Below are 14,857 nucleotides of genomic sequence, written 5' to 3' on the forward strand. Positions count from 1 at the left end.
CTGGGACGGGCTGCACGGGTGCTAATGGATGCAGATACGGTAGTAATATTTACGAGGCATTACGAGACAGGAATGTGAACAAGAGGGCTGTAAATCATGTAGAAACGATTAGTTCAAATTGGAATCATGGGCCGCACAGACTTAGTGGGTCGAAAGCGCTGTTACCGTGCTCTGATGTTCTATGTTCCTTGTTCTAACATTACAAGTGGCGGGCGAGGGAACGTCTGAAGCACAGAATTTGGTCATCGGGTTATAGTATTGTGCATTGAGTGCTGAATAAAGTTCATCATTTCTATTTCCTACCCTTCAGGTTTTCCTGCCATGGAGACCTTTTGTTTTGGTGTGTTTGACGAGGATTCTCCTCGAGCCAAGGTTAGTTAAATTGATGGGCAATGGGGATTGTTCACCGATACATCGCCTTCATCTTTACATTTTGACTATATCTCGGTACACGTGACGATGTTAAATTTAGCCACAATACCAATTTGCTAACAATAGGAATTTAGCCAGTAGAGAAATTGAATACGAAAACTCAGCGACAACGCTAGGTTTGAGTTTAAAGACTTTATTCTCAGTAGATCTCTCGACCCCTTTCTTTGCTGGCTAAATTGATGTTGTTATCGATTGGATAACGCCCACATTTGTTCTTACTTTACTGTATCGATTAAAATATGATTTGGTAAATATCTCTCTGAAGACTCATTGAAAGTTGGGAGAAATCATCGTTTCACACGAAAGCATTTGCATGCCTACGACGAGGAACATTGGCGATGCAAATCAGTAAATTTTAACGCAAAATGTTGACAGAAAATAATTGCACGATTGTTGACGCGCATTGAATATATTTATCATGTTCGTATTCCATACCCATTCACACAAATAAAAATAAAAACTCCACCGGAAACGAAATCCCAATTAGTTACTGAGCAGTGGTTGCTGAAATTGCTGATAAATTGCATCGAGACTATTCTGGTCCATAAGGGATCGTTATCTCCAAGGTGATTTTTGGAATAAAAAGTATGGATAATAATGCTAAATCTATTTGTTCAAGAAACTGAACAACATAGTTGCCTAATTGCCTCTGTGGATTCCGTATGCATATAACTAACTCAGAGGTTTGGCTGAGCTATCGCGAAGAGACTGCGTGACCGAATATCAGCAGCGAAACTGGAAAAATGCACGGCAGAATAAGTGGTCCCGTTTATGCCGTTTACTACCCGCTTCTTGCAGCTATTGGAGTTCCGGGTAAGACGTTGTACTAAATATCTAATGGTTTTTAATGACATATTGTTGATCGTAACTAACCTTACAGGTTTTTGGTCTTTCGCAAAATGTTTCAATAATTGAGTTTACATTTTTGCCAGTATTAGAGGGCATCCTTCAGAAATTAAGCGATAGCGGCAATAAAATACGAACGGTGGCCAATATTTTTAACAAACAATTAAATTGCATTGAATCGTCCCCCGTTGTCTTTGTTTTTAAGAGTAAAAAAAAACAGGGTGTATTATGAGTTTGGAGAGATACTACTGACAGAAAGTACGAATAAACATATTTGACATCAACCAACTTTCGTTTGCAGAAACTTACAGTATTTACAGTCACAACAACCATCACTACTTGGTAACTTCCTAAAAAATCTCGAGGCTTAAGTCTACTACTGCTCGTGGACGATTTAAATCAAACACTACGGTGCGATAGATTATTACTTTGTGGGTTATTTATGTTAAAGTTAGTAACATCGGCTACACTGCACCTGATACCACTCCAGATTTATCTCATTGATCTCAATTGACATGCAAGTTGAGGAGACCTAAGTTACTCGCGGAGTCGCTAGTGTGCATTTAACGGACAGCTCCGTTGTTACAAGCAACGAGCAATGCACTTGACTCAAGCGGGTGTAAACTAATTCTGAATAGCGGAGCAATTCAACACACAACGAGGTCCTCGACAGGAGCGTGCGCGGTAATGCTATTCTTTGCCATGTTGCTCGTCTTGTGCATGTTTTCAGCCGCTCAAGTTATCCGGTGTCTTTCCGGAGTTCACCTTCCTGAGATCCCCGTTATTCGGCGAAGTTGGAAAAGTAATGCATAAATGGCTTGAGAATGTTATTAAAGTGTTTCCTAACCGACTGATCTTCTCCTACTCTGATGGTCGTCGGACGGTTTCGGTGTCAGATATGTGGCATGCAAATAATGCGGGTAAAAAGACACAAATTGCTGCAGTGACTCAGCGGGTCAGGCAGCATCTCTAGAGAACATAAATTGTTGACATTTCGGGTCGGATGACGGGTCCCGACCCGAAGGGATGCTGTCTGACCCGCCGATTTACTCTAGCATTTTTATGCAAATGATTGTACGAGCTCAGCAGAGAAATGGTCAAACTACGCCTGGTTATGTCGAACTGACGAGCGTTCATTTATTTCACGTGTTTCCGGGATTTCACAGAGAAAGAATAGAATAGAATAGAATAGAATAGAATAGACTAGAATAGAATAGAATAGAATAGAATAGAATAGAATAGAATAGAATAGAATAGAATAGAATAGAATAGAATAGAATAGAATAGAATAGAATGCTATTTATTGTCATTCAAACCTGGGTTTGAACGAAATTCCATTTCTACAGTTTTTTTATATTACAAAACAATCCAAGACCCACACTTAACACTGTTTACATAAACATCCATCACAGTGAGTCTCCAACATCTCCTCGCTGTGATGGAAGGAAAAGTCTTTATCTCTTCCCTTTGTTCCTTCCCCCGCGGTTCAGCAGTCCAACTGCAGTGTCGAGGCGAACTGGGACTCCGATGTTAAAGCCCCCGGCGGGCGATGGTAAGTCCTGAGGCCGTTTAAGCCACGCCGGGCGATGTTAGGCCCCGGCTCCATGTCCTTCAAACCCGCGATTCCAGCGGGAGAAGTCGCCGTTGCGGAGCTCGGAAAAGCGGTCTCCCACCAGGGACCTGCGAGCTCCCGATGTTCCCGTCCACCGGGTCTGCGGCCGGTGCCTCCGAACTCCAATAGTCGGGTCGCAGCCGCACGCCACCACAGCTCTTCCCGCTCCGAAGTTGGCCAGCTCCGCGATGTCAGTTCCGCAGGCTCTGCAACTGGAGCCCTCAGGTTAGTCCCGGCCGGAGGTCGCCGCCGGCTCCACGATGTTAGGCCCAACGACATCCGTGACCCGACAGGGAATAGTCGGGTCCCCGCACAGGGAAGAGATTTAAAACGAAGTCCAACTTCACTGAGATGTCCTTATTATATGGAACATATAAATCAAAATCCTTTTGTATATCTTTATTGCAGTCTGATAAAATATGCAGTAGGGGCAGGTTCTGGAGAAACTCTGTTTTAGAAATTCGTCCTGCAAACCTCCTCCTTTACGCTCCAGTGTCTACAATGACAATAATAAGTTGCAGCTCGACTTGTGATGGGAAGAAAATTGTATCGGCGAGCAGCACTTTACTGCGCCTTGGTGAACTAGGTTGGAGAGTATTTACGCTGAACGTCAAATGCTTTGACATTCGTCCTATTATCAAGTTATCAAGGTCTTAACGCGGTTCTTGTGTGCTTCCTTAGATATTGCAGTGAAAAAGATTGATAAGAGGGTGTTAACATCAAAAGGGAGCGGTCGTGTGGGACGAAAATCCCCCCAGCCTCTTCAAAGAAGGGAAATGTTTAGTGGGATATGTAATAAATACCATTTGTGTGACACGATATATTAATAATTTGTATCATTGTGTTTCTGTTATTCTGGCTCCTTATTTTAACATTGTCATGCTCTTCTGGTATATAACATTAATGCTCGCTTTTATAAATTAATTGCTTAAAGTATGTTTACACCTCTTGTCGTCTTTATATTATCTATCTATCTATCTATCTATCTATCTATCTATCTATCTATCTATCTATCTATCTATCTATCTATCTATCTATCTATCTATCTATCTATCTATCTATCTATCTATCTATCTATCTATCTTTCTATCTATCTATCTATCTATCTATCTATCTATCTATCTATCTATCTATCTATCTATCTATCTATCTATCTATCTATCTATCTATCTATCTATCTATCTATCTATCTATCTTTCTATCTATCTATCTATCTATCTATCTATCTATCTATCTATCTATCTAGCCACATATCTATCTATCTATCGATCTATCTATCCATATATCTGAATATATATATCGTCTGAAGAAGGGGTTTGGCCCGAAACGTTGCCTATTTCCTTCGCTCCATAGATGCTCTGTATAGGGTTCTGGTGAGACCACATCTGGAGTATTGCGTACAGTTTTGGTCCCCAAATTTGAGGAAGGGCATCCTTGTGATTGAAACAGTGAAGCGTAGGTTCACGAGATTGATCCCAGGGATGGTGGGACTGTCATATGAGGAAAGATTGAAAAGACTAGGCTTGTATTCACTGGCATTTAGAAGGATGAGGGGATATCTTATAGAAACATATAAAATTATAAAAGGACTGGACAAGCTAGATGCAGGAAAAATGTTCCCATTGTTGGGCGAGTCCACAACCAGGAGCCACAGTCTTAGAATAAGGGGGAGGTCATTTAAGACTGAGGTGAGAAAAAACTTTTTCACCCAGAGTTGTGAATTTATGGAATTCCCTGCCACAGAGGGCAGTGGAGGCCAAATCACTGGATGGATTTAAGAGAGAGTTAGATAGAGCTCTAGGGGCTAGTGGAGGCAAGAGACATGGGGAGAAGGCAGGCACGGGTTATTGATAGGGGACGATCAGCCATGATCACAATGAATGGCGATGCTGGCTCGAAGGGCCGAATGGCCTCCTCCTGCACCTATTGTCTATGTTTCTATGCTGTCTCACCCGCTGAGTTTCTCCAGCATTTTTGTCCACCTTCGATTTTCTAGCATCCTTCTTAAACGTATCTATCCATGTTAATTAATTAATTAATTCACTAATTGATTAATTGATTGATTCATTGATAAATACTTTATTGATCCCCTCAGGGAAATTCTATATCTATCTATCTACACATCTATGTATATTTATCGATCTATCTATCCGTAAATCTATCAATCTAACCCTCTGTCGCAATCACTACTCAATATAAGATCAATATACGTATTTTTGGGGAAAAACTTCAGATGACGTTAATAAAACAACAGCAATATGCTCGTGTATTTAAAATCGACATTGCTGGAGTAACTCAGCAGGTCGGGCAGCATCTGTTGATGGAATAGGTAAGCGACGTTTCGGTTCGGGACTCTCCATCGGCTGAAGAAGGCCAGAAATGAAGAAGGCGGTGACAACTGTTCAGTGGCTGCACTAGCCAGGCTTTGTCCGTCCCACTTCTTTTGCAGCTATGAACGACTACTACGATCAGTCTGAAGAAGAACCGGCGCCTATCTATTCCCTCCACAAATGTCGCCTGATCTGCCGAGTTACTCCAGCACTTTGTGTATTGCTGAAGATTCCAGCACGTGCAGTTCGTTTTGACTCCAGTGATTTTAATTGATATTAATCTATTGCATTCGCTGCTCTAGATGTCAACTGCTTCACTTCGTGAGACCAAGCGCAGGCTTGGCGATCGCTTCGCCCAACAACTCCGCTCGTTCGCATTAACCAACCTGATCTCCCAGTGGCTCAGCACTTCAACTTCCCCTCCCATTCCGAATCTGACCTTTCTGTCCTGGGCCTCCTCCATGGCCAGAGTGAGCCCCACCGCTAAATGGAGGAGCAGCACCTCATTTTTCGCTTGGGCAGTTTACACCCCAGCGGTATGAACATTGACTTCTCCAATTTTAAGTATACCCTACTTTCTCCATCCTTCCCCTCCCCTTCCCAGCTCTCCCACAGCCCACTTCCTCTCCGCCTCTTCCTTACTTCTCCCCCCCCCCCCCCCGACCCTCCACATCAGCCTGAAGAAGGGTCTCCACCCGAAACGTCACATATTCCTTCGCTCCATAGATGCTGCCTCACCCGCTGAGTTTCTCCAGCATTTTTGTCTGCCTCCTAATTGATATTGGTGGTATTAAACCTAGATAAATAGGGGAGAGGGGAAGACAATGGGGACGGGGCGTGGGGGAGGCGCCGTGAAGAACAATGGACATCCGGCGTGGGGGGGACCGGCCTGATGGACACTGGGAGAACAAAGGGGGACCCGGTGTGGAGGAGGGGGGGCACACACTCTAGTTTAGAATCCTCTGTCCAGGGGATAAGTCTATATGCGTTTGTTTGTTTATTTGTATCAGTGAAGGCGCTGATGTGCACACGGCAGCCAGCCAACAACCAACTTGCCTTTTTCTTTTTGTTTTCACTTTAAAGTTGAAGTTTTTCGTGTCGTGCAGACCAATTTCCCTCCGGGGATGAATAAAGTCTTATCGTGTCGTATCGTATCACATACCACACCTGCACGCTCATATACAAGCAACTGGTGCCTGAGAACCACAAGTCAATTATAATGAGTTTTGAGCTCGTACCCCCAAGTGATAACTGCCTGACTTTGCTTTATACATCAGGCAGGTGGTGGAAATAACTAGTCTGAACTGCTAGATTGTCAGGTTATTGTTGTGGAAGTGTTGCCTCTCATTGCCATTCCACCTGTGGTGGGTGATCCGCAAACATGTGTATCCCGGTCGCACGGAACTGTATACTTTGAAAGTGCGGAAGACAACCCTATTTCCATTTTTATGTACGTTATTTTTTGTGTCAACGTGACGGCAAACTGCCGACATTCATAACGTGTACCTAACGGTACTTAAGAGGTCAAGTCACTGGATGGATTTAAGAGAGAGTTCGATAGAGCTCCAGGGGCTAGTGGAGTCAAGGGATATGGGGAGAAGGCAGACACGGGTTATTGATAGGGGACGATCAGCCTTGATCACAATGAATGGCGGTGCTGGTTTGAAGGGCCGAATGGCCTCCTCCTGCACCTATTTTCTATGTTTCTATGTTTTCATGTTTCTTATGTTAGAGGAAAGGCGCAAATCAGTTTTTATGAATATTGCCTTAAGGAATCACAGAGAAGGAATCGTGTGTTTATTTCTCGCCACTAACGCAGCGCAGATTTTCCATACTCTTTTCAAATTCATTTTTGTACATGTTCCTATTTTTATTGCTTACAACTGAAGATTACACGTGGAGGTGAACTGGTAAAATACAAAATGTTCGTTTGGTGCCTTCGTCCATAAATGCTTGTTCGCCAGATTAAAATGTTCCATCATGGAATCGCGTCACGTGGCACTTGGTGGGAATTTCATACCACGTTTGTTAATTTCAATTCTCTTCTCTCTCACAGTTAATTTGGTGGCGATTGTAATACTGTCCCGGGGAAAGTGCGGTCTCTCCAGATGCATCAGTCGGTACCTGGTGTCCATGGCGGTGACGGATCTACTGGTCGTTATCACAGCTGTCATCTTCAACCGAATTATTGGCATATATTTCCCATTTAGTTTTATGTCCTTAACCCCAGCTTGTACTCTCAGCACTGTTGCAATTTATGCAGCCACCGAGAGTTCTGTCTGGCTGACGGTCGCTTTCACCTTTGATCGGTTCGTTGCCATTTGTTGCCAGAAGCTGAACAGCATATACTGCACCGAGAGAACGGCGGCGATTGTCATTGGGACAATCTGTGTGTTGAGCTGCCTCAAAAGCGTCCCCTGGTACTTTATTTACGAACCCCAGTACATAGTTGACAATAAACCCTGGTTTTGTAGCGTAAAACTCAGTTACAACACCTCCATAGGATGGACTGTGTATGATTGGTTTGCGCGCATTTTAAACCCTGGGCTCCCGTTCGTCTTGATTCTACTCTTGAACGCGCTGACGGTCAGACACATCATATTCGCCAGCAGAGCGCGCGCGAGACTCATGTCCCAGAATCAAGGAGATAAGCAGAGCGACGCAGAGATGGAAAGCCGGAGGAAGTCCATCATTTTACTCTTCGCCATCTCGAGCAGCTTCATCCTGTTGTGGATGACGTACGTGGTTGATTTCCTCTACGTTCAGTTTTCAAAGGAACCCTATTTCAGCGGTTCCAATTTCAACGACCCAAGGTTCATTCGCCAGGAAAGTGGAAACATGCTGCAGCTGTTGAGTTCATGCACCAACACCTGCATTTATGTAGTGACCCAACGTAAATTCCGGGAGGAGATAAAGAATGCGGTGCTATTTCTTTGTCATGCATTTGCTTCGTTAAAAAGATAGCATCAGCTCCCTCTAGTGGTCCAGATTAAGTTAACAGAGAGGATTTGTAGAATGTAGTCCGTTCCTTTGGAATGCGATTGCTTCATTAGTAAGATGAAGGCTTCAGTTAATGTTTTGATGAAAAGTTGTTATCTTTCCGTCATTCCATCCGACATTCTGTAACAAGGGTTGGTCTTTAGCGATAAATGGGCGGCCAGCAGCCAGCCGGCGTCTCTCAATGCGTGTGATTCTCTTTTCATTAAATACGAGGGTTGTTGCTGTCTTATGCCCCTGTCCCACTTAGGAAACCTGAACGGATACCTCTGGAGACTTTGCGCCCCACCTAAGGTTTCCGTGCGGTTCCCGGAGGTTGCAGGTAGTTGCCGGAGGTTGCAGGTAGTGGAGCAGGTAGGGAGACTGACAATAAACCTCCGGGAACCGCACGGAAACCTTGGGTGGGGCGCAAAGTCTCCAGATGTTTCCGTTCAGGTTTCCTAAGTGGGACAGGGGCATTACTGAGCGGTACAGTGGCATCGCTGGGGGAACCGCTGCCTCACAGCGCTAGAAACCCCGATTCGGTCCAGAACATCGCACATTCTCACTTGTGACATTCCTCCGATTGCTCCGGTTTTCTCCCACATTACAAATATACGAGGGTTTGCAGGTTAATTGGCTTTCGTATACGGAAAATTCCCCTAATGTTTAAGAAGGAACTGCAGATGCTGGAAAATCGAAGGTAGACAAAAAATGCTGGAGAAACTCAACGGGTGAGGCAGCATCAATGGAACGAAGGAAATAGGCAACGTTTAGGGTCGAACCCCTTCTTCAGACTGATGTGAGGCTGGTGGGGGTGGGGGGACGGGAAGAATAAAGGAAGAGGAGGAGAAGGTAGAAGTGGGCTGAGGGAAGGCTGAGAAGGGGAGGAGAAAGTAGACTATCTGAAATTAGAGAAGTCAATGTTCATAACGCTGGGGTGTAAACTGCCCAAGCGAAATATGAGGTGCTGCTCCTCCAATTTACGGTGGTCCTCACTCTGGCCATGGAGGAGGCCCGGAACAGAAAGATCGGATTCGGAATGGGAGGGGGAGTTGAAGTGCTGAGCCACCGGGAGATCGGGTTGGTTATTGCGAACCGAGCGGAGGTGTTCGGCGAAGCGATCGCCAAGCCTAATCTTGGTCTCACCGATGTAGAGCAGCTGCAATCTAGAGCAGCCGATGCAATCGATGAGGTTGGATGAGGTGCAGGTGAACCTCTGCTGCACCTGGAACGACTGCTTGGGTCCTTGGATGGAGTCAAGGGGGGAGGTAAAGCGACAAGTGCCCGGGGAGGTGGTGGTTCGGGAGGGAAGGGACGAATTGTACAGGGAGTTACGGAGGGAGCGGTCTCTGCGGAAAGCAGACAGGAGAGGAGATGGGAAGCTGTGGCGAGTGGTGGGAACCCGTTGGAGGTGGCGAAAATGTCGGAGGATTATTTGTTGTATGTGACGGCTGGGAGGGTGGAAGGTGAGGACAAGGGGGACTCTGCCCTTGTTACGAGTGGGGGCATGGGGAGTGAGAGCAGAGTCGCGGGGTATAGAATAGACCCTGGTGAGAGCCTCATCTATAGTAGAAGAGGGGAACCTCCGTTCCATGAAGAATGAGGACATATCCGATGCCCTGGTGTGGAACACCTCATCCTGGGTGCAGATGCGGCGCAGACGGAAGAATTAGGAGTATTGGATGGAGTCCTTACAGGAAGCAGGGTGGGAAGAAGTGTAGTCCAGATAGCCATGGGAGCCAGTGGGTTTATAGTGGATGTCGGTCAGTAGTCTATCGCCTGCGATGGAGACAGTGAGGTCAAGAAATGGTCGGGAAATGTCGGAAATGGTCCAGATGTATTTGAGTCCCGGATGGAAGTTAGTGGTGAAATGGATAAAGTCAGTGAGCTGCAGGAGGTAGCACCAATGGAGTCGTCGGGATTTCCCTAATGTGGCGGGAGTGGATAAGTGGGTTAACACAGAACAAGAGTGAACGGATGGTCGATGGTTGGCATGGACTCGGTGGGCAGAAGCGCCCGTTTCCATGCTATATATGGTAAATAAATTAAACAAAACATCATACATCAGAGCACGTAAAAAAACGATTGGTCCGCTGGCGATCGCTTGTTCCCCATGCGTGGTCCAAAGCCGCATCCTTCTTGCGTTAGTGGGAGATAAAATAAAGCGAGAAATACGAGCGGCAGCGGTAAGTCATGCACATCATCGAGGCCGCTCTGTCATTCGAGCATATCATAGCTGACCCATAAGATGTCAAGCCCTATTTCCACTTTGCACAACTTCCTCAATTTCCCAAACCATGTTCAGCCCTGCTTTGAATCCCTCAGTGCCTCACTGTCCAATGTAAACAATTCAAAAAGCAGTTTTTAAACATATTCCCAATCAAATTTTGCCCAGGAACGGAAAAGACGGCAAAAGGTTTTAAACATTGCCCAGTCCATCATCAGCTCTGACCCCCCTCCTATCGAGGGGATCTGTCGCAGTCGCTGCCTCAAAAAGGCTGCCAGTATCATCAAGGACCCACACCATCTTGGCCACACACTCATCTCCCCGCTGCCTTCAGGTAGAAGCTATAGGAGCCTGAAATCTGCAACATCCAGGTTCAGTAATAGCTGCTTCCCCACAGCCATCAGGCTATTAAACTCAACTTAAACAAATCTCTGAACATTAATAGCCCATTGCACGTTATCTGCTTATTTATGAGTGTGTATATATATATTCATTGGTATATGGTCACACTGATCTTTTCTGGATTTATTTATGCCTACTATATTCTGTTGTGCTGAAGCAAAGCAAGAATTTCATTGTCCTATCTGGGACACATGACAATAAACTCTCTTGAATCTTGAATCTTGACATTGTGTCCAACAAGCGATTTCTCCACCTGAGTCGATTCCCCGAATTATAAACATATTGGGAATTTGGTTATTGTTAAGCCTCCTATGTGTTTCATGCTTTACATTGAGACAATGTCCCCCCTGCAGACTTCAGATAATATCGTGCGGTTCATTTCAATATTTAGTGGAACGAGATCAATCTTTCACTGGTACTTCGTTGAACGAAAGCTCATCAGCGTAATATTAATTCATTAATCTTAAAGTCAGAAAACTCAAGGATTTCAAGTACAATTGTCAAGTGCATTCCTTCCTATTTTAATTGATCAGTCAGAAAAAGATTGTAATTGTCTGAATTGACAATGGCGTACGATATGATCAAATTAACGCTGGGTGTTCAGGACAAATCGGCAGGTCTGTTTCTCCCATCTGATATCACATTTCCTCCTTGAAAATAGCGCCAAAACCTGGCGAGTTGTGTATATCGTTTCAGTGGACTATTTCTGTACAGTTTGTACTTAATATAGGATTGAGCTATGTGTAATATATTTTGCTGAACTGTATGCCAAAAGAAGAATTTCACTGTACCTCGGTACATGTGACAATAAAGAACCATTTAACCGTGTTTCCCTCATTCATCTGGATCCAATAATCAATCGAAAGTAGAACGAGTGCCGTAAACGTTAAGCACAGATTAATAAATTAGGGACACAGAACCGTTGATAATAAAGATGACATTTTCCATCTATCTCATCTTCACCCACCGCATCCTGGAACACGTGTCTCTGTTTTGTTTGTTGTGTCAGGATTGCACTTTTTCGTCTTTATTGCTTTTCTCCAACGGTGCTCCGCAATATTATTGGCGCATTTCACTCGATAGATAACATCAGGAAACTGCACATTTCACATTTCACGACCTCACAAAACACAATAAAATATCAGGAGCGATGGGCCCCCAGACCCCACGATGTCAAGGTATGTCCCATGCTCTATCTTCGTCTCAAGTCCTTCTTTGTGCCAGTTCCCCATAATGCTCAGCTCTTTGATTTATCTTTCTCCACCTCAAATATATCCAATGAACCATCCTCCAGAACAGAGAACGTCAAAGATTAATTACCCTCTGAGAAAATACATATCTGAGAACTCAGCCTTAATTGGTCGCCTTCTCATTTTGAAACCGTGCCTCTTGTTTGTAACTTTCCTACAAGTGAAAACATCCAAGTAACTAAACACCTCTTGTCTAAACATCTCCGTTTAGCCTTTAGTATCTCATATGTTTAAATAAGTTGAGCTTTCATTCTGCTCAACTCCAAGGAACACTGACCCAAACTCTCTAGCCTCTCTTGGTGGAACAGTTCTCCAATCCCAGGAGAAAGCCTGGTAATCGTTGTTGGACTTCCTCCAATGCTACTGTAACCTGTTTGGGGTAAAGGGACCAAAACTGTACGCAATATTCCAGATGTGGCCTCGCCAACTGTAACAAAAACCTGTAACAAACATAAGTGTGACAAAGTCACAGACTCCACAGTCAAAAAGGCCCAACAGAGAATGTACAATCTGCCACAGGCAATGATAATAATAATAATAAACTTTATTCCGGACTCGAGGTCCAGACAAGGGGCAACATTACATAAAAATGCATTGCATATTAAAAAATATCATAAAGTACATATAAAATCTTAGTATATCACTTATAAAAACATCATAAATTATATATATTTTTAAAAACAATACATGAATTAAAAATCCAGATTAAAAGAATGATGGTCCAATTTTATATTGCCATCATAGAACTTGTCCTCACCTTCGCCATCATGGTCTGGTTTGGCTCAGCCACCAAGCACGACATCCGGAGGCTGCAGCGCGTCGTTCGATCAGCCGAGAAGATTGTTGGCTGCATCCTTTCCCCTAGCGAAGAACTGTACACTGCAAGGGCCAGGAAGCGAGCGGGTATGGTCAACTCTGACCCATCTCATCCTGGCCACATACTCTTTGAAGCACTTCCCTTTGGGAAGACTGTCAAATCCGCCCCACCCAGACATAAGAACAGCTTTTATTTTTCCACGAGCAGTAGTTCTACTCAACAGCCAAAAGTCTGTAGCCTCCTTTTGCTCTGATATTTTATTTAATTCTTACTATGATTCATTTATAATGTTTTATTTTTAATTGTCTACTGTATCGTGTTGTTGCGAGCAAAGCATCAAGGCAAATTCCTTGTAACTTCAGCTATTGAGTTACTGCACCAACACCTGCATTTATGTCGTCACCCAGCGTAAATTCCGGGAGGAGATGAAGAATGCGCTACTATTATTTCTCATACAATTGTTTCGTTAAAAAGATAGCGTTAGCTCCCTCTAGTGGTCCAGATTAAGATAACAGAGGAACTGAGGAATGTAAGGTACATAAAAATGCTGGAGAAACTCAACGGGTGCAGCAGCATCTATGGAGCGAAGGAAACAGGCAACGTTTCGAGCCGAAACCCTTCTTCAGACTGATGGGGGGTGGCGGAGAGAACCTTTTTCCATTCTTCTCCCCGCCACCCCCCATCAGTCTGAAGAAGGGTTTCGGCCCGAAACATTGCCTATTTCCTTCACTCCATAGATGCTGCTGCACCTGCTGAGTTTCTCCAGCATTTTTGTGTATCTTCGAATTTCCAGCATCTGCAGTTCCTTCTTAAAAACTGAGGAATGTAGTTCGTTTCCTTGGAATGTGATTGCTTCATTGGTAAGACGAAGGCTTCAGTTAATGTTTTGATGAAAAGCTGTTATCTTTCGATAAATGGGCGGCCCGCAGCCAGCCGGCGTCTCTCAACTCGTGTGATTCTCTTTTCATTAAATACGGGAATTGGTGCTGTCTTACCGAGCGGCACAGTGGCATCGCTGGGGGAACCGCTGCCTCACAGCGTCTGAAACCCCGATTCGGCCCTGAACATTGCACATTCTCGCTAGTGCCTTTCCTCCGAATGCTCCGGTTTCCTCCCACATTGCAAAGATATGAGGGTTTGCAGGTTAATTGGCCTTTGTAAACAGAAAGTTCCCCTAATGTTTCAGGAGTGAAAAGGTGGGGTACCACAGAACAAGAGCGAACGGACGATCGATGGGTGGCATGGACTCGGTGGGCCGAAGCGCTCGTTTCCACGCTATATGTGGGGGGGAAATGAAACAAAACATCATGCATCTGAGCACGTAAAAAAACGATTTGTCTTCTGGCGATCGCTTGTGTTCCTCGTGCGTGCTCCAAAGCCGCAACCTTCTCGTGTTAGTGGGAAGATCAACCAATCAATCAATCAGATTTATTCATCACATACACAATAGAGTGCAGTGAATTGAATTTGCCAGCAGCGGTACAATAAAAAAGAACAGACAATACACAATAAGAATTGAACACAAACATCCACCACAGCGTTCTTCGCTGTAGTGGAAGACACAAAGTACAGTCAGTCCTCCTCCATTGTCCCTCCGTGATCGGGGCGATAAACTTCCGCAGTCGCCGCTGCGGGCGGCCAGATGTACAGGCCCACTCGTCTGGAAGGTCAGTGCCGAATAGATAAAATAAAGCGAGAAATATGAGCGGCAGCGGTAAGTCATGCACACCATCGAGGCCGCTCTGTCATTCGAGCATATCATGGCTGACCCATAAGATGTCACGCCCTATTTCCACTTTGCTCAACTTCCTCCATTTCCCAGACCATGCTCAGCTCTGCTTCGAATACCTCAGTGCCTCACGATCCCACACTGTCCAATGTAAATAATTCAAAAAGCAGTTTTTAAATATATTCTCAAGCAAATTGTGTCTATCAAACAATTTATCCACCTGAGTCGGTGCC

This window comes from Amblyraja radiata, chromosome 15 (genome assembly GCF_010909765.2).
Source record: "Amblyraja radiata isolate CabotCenter1 chromosome 15, sAmbRad1.1.pri, whole genome shotgun sequence".
NCBI lineage: Eukaryota > Metazoa > Chordata > Chondrichthyes > Rajiformes > Rajidae > Amblyraja > Amblyraja radiata.